Below are 2,500 nucleotides of genomic sequence, written 5' to 3'. Positions count from 1 at the left end.
TCCTCTACATCTGCCTCTTTCACACCAACTACCTGCATGTCTTCCCTCACCACATCCATAAACCTCCTCCTTGGTCTTCCTCTTTTCATCCTTCCTGGTGTCTCCATCCTCAGCATTCTCCTACTGATAGACCCCATGTCCCTCCTCTGCACATGTCCAAACCATCTCAATCTTGCCTCGTCTCCAAAACGTCCTATATGCGCTGTCCCTCTAATAAACTCATTTCTAATCCTGTCCATCGTCATCACTCCCAACGAACATCTCAGCATCTTCAGCTCTGCTACCTTCAGCTCCACCCCCTGTCTTTTACTCAATGCCACAGTCTCTAATCCATACAACATCTCAGGTCTCACCACAGTCCTATAAACTTTCCCTTTCACTCTCACAGATACTCTTCTATCACAAATCACTTCTGCTATCACGCTTCTCCACCCACTCCACCCTGCCTACACTCTTTTCTTCACTTCTCTAACACAATCTCCATTACTTTGCACTGTTGACCCCAGGTATCTGAACTCCTCCACCTTCTCCACCTCTTCTCCCTGCAACCGCACCCCTTCAGTGCCCTCCCTCTCATTCGCACACATGTACTCTGTCTTATTCCTACTGACTTTCATTCCACTTCTCTCCAGTGTGTACCCCCACCTCTCCAGGCTCTTCTCCACCTGCTCCCTACTCTCACCACAAATCACAATCATCCACAAACATCATAGTCCACAGAGACTCCTGTCTGACCTTGTCCTTCAACCTGTCCATCACCACTGCCAACAGGAAAGGGCTCAGGGCCGATCCTTGATGCAGGCCAACCTTCACCTTGAACCAGTCTGTCGTTCCTACTGCACACTTCACTGCTGTCACACTGTCTTCATACATGTCCTGCACCACCCTCACATACTTCTCTGACACACCAGACTTCCTCATACAATACCACAACTCCTCTCTCCTCTCTTCCTTGGCATGAAACCATACTGTTGCTCACAGATGGTCACCTCTTCTCTCAGCCTGGCTTCCACTACTCTTTCCCATAACTTCATGGTGTGACTGATCAACTTAATTCCCCTGTAGTTACTGCAGGTCTGCACATCTCCCTTATTCTTAAAGATCAGTACCAGCACACTCCTTCTCCATTCCTCAGGCATCTTCTCTCCTTCCAGAATCTTGTTAAACAATCTGGTTAAAAACTCCACTGCCATCTCTCCTAAACATCTCCATGCTTCTACCAGTATGTCATCTTGCGTTAGGAAGGACATCCAGCGTAAAACATGTGCCAAATCAAATATGCGGATCACAAATAAGAATTTCAAACTGGATCAGTCGAGGCCCGGGTTAACAACGACCGCCACAGGTATCGTTGGCCGACAGGGTACCGGTGGAAATTGGGCTACTGTTGGCCAAAGGAGGAGAAGGAGAGGAGGAAGACGTCTACAGAGACGGCAGGGGAAGGAGACTTTAATGGACATGTAGGTGAAGGGAACAGAGGTAATGAGGAGGTGATGGTAGGTATGGTTTTAAGGAGCGGAATGTGGAAGAGCAGATGGTGGTAGATTTTCCACATTCCTCTCCTTAAAGCCATACCTACCTATCACCTCCTCATCACCTCTATTCCCTTCACCCACATGACCATTAAAGTCTGCCCCAATCACCAGTCGTTCATTCCTACACCTTCTACCACTTCATCTAACTCACTCCAGAATCTTTCCTTCTCCCCCATCTCACAGCCAACTTGTGGAGCAGAAGCACTGATGACATTTATCATCATCCCTTCAACTTCCAGCTTCATGTTCATCACTCTATCAGAAACTCTCTTCACCTCCACTACACTCTTACTGTACTCTTCCTTCAGAATCCCCCCTACACCATTTCTCTTTCCATCCACACTATGAATAACCAACAACAATAATAACAACAACTAACATCCTTTACATTTTTTAATATGTTTTGAAAATTCAAATATTTAATATGCATAATTATTTAGTAAATATGACTGATAGCTACAAAGTACTCAAATTAAATAAATATATAAACAGCAATACTATTTAAATATGAAAACACATCCTAAAATGAATAACTTCCAAATAATTGAAAAAAATAAATTATTATATTATTAATTAGAAAATAATAATATAAATATACAATTAATGGATATAATTTACTTAACTGTAATAATTATAATAATAACAATAATAATAATAATAATACATTATTAGTAATCAGTGTACAATAAGTAAAACAATAGAAACAAACTGGCATTAAAATGTAACTCAATACTAATAATTAATAAACATTTTAATTCCAAACATTAAGTGTTGTACAGTAATGGAGTAAATGTAACGTGTTCCTGATCTTTAGTTTTTTCACGTATCTGTACTTTACTGAAGTGTGGGGTTTAATTTTAACTTCACTACATTTTAAAGTTAAATATTTTACTTTTTACTACATTTAGTGAAATCAGTGGTTTATTTTTATTTACGAGGATAAAAACGTAACTGCTGAAACACGC

The 2,500-nt window shown here is 41.1% G+C and overlaps 1 protein-coding gene across 1 annotated transcript in view; it reads right to left on the bottom strand.

Annotated features, from left to right (window-relative positions):
* Positions 1-2,500, bottom strand: part of coro2aa (coronin 2Aa) — a 44,919-nt gene that overhangs the window by 7,037 nt on the left and 35,382 nt on the right. The gene's annotated exons all lie outside the window — the stretch shown is intronic.

The sequence above is a fragment of the Silurus meridionalis genome, chromosome 2 (assembly GCF_014805685.1).
Source record: "Silurus meridionalis isolate SWU-2019-XX chromosome 2, ASM1480568v1, whole genome shotgun sequence".
NCBI classification, from domain to species: domain Eukaryota; kingdom Metazoa; phylum Chordata; class Actinopteri; order Siluriformes; family Siluridae; genus Silurus; species Silurus meridionalis.
Note: the sequence above shows the minus strand (reverse complement) of the source record. Positions and strands in the feature narration are given on the sequence as shown.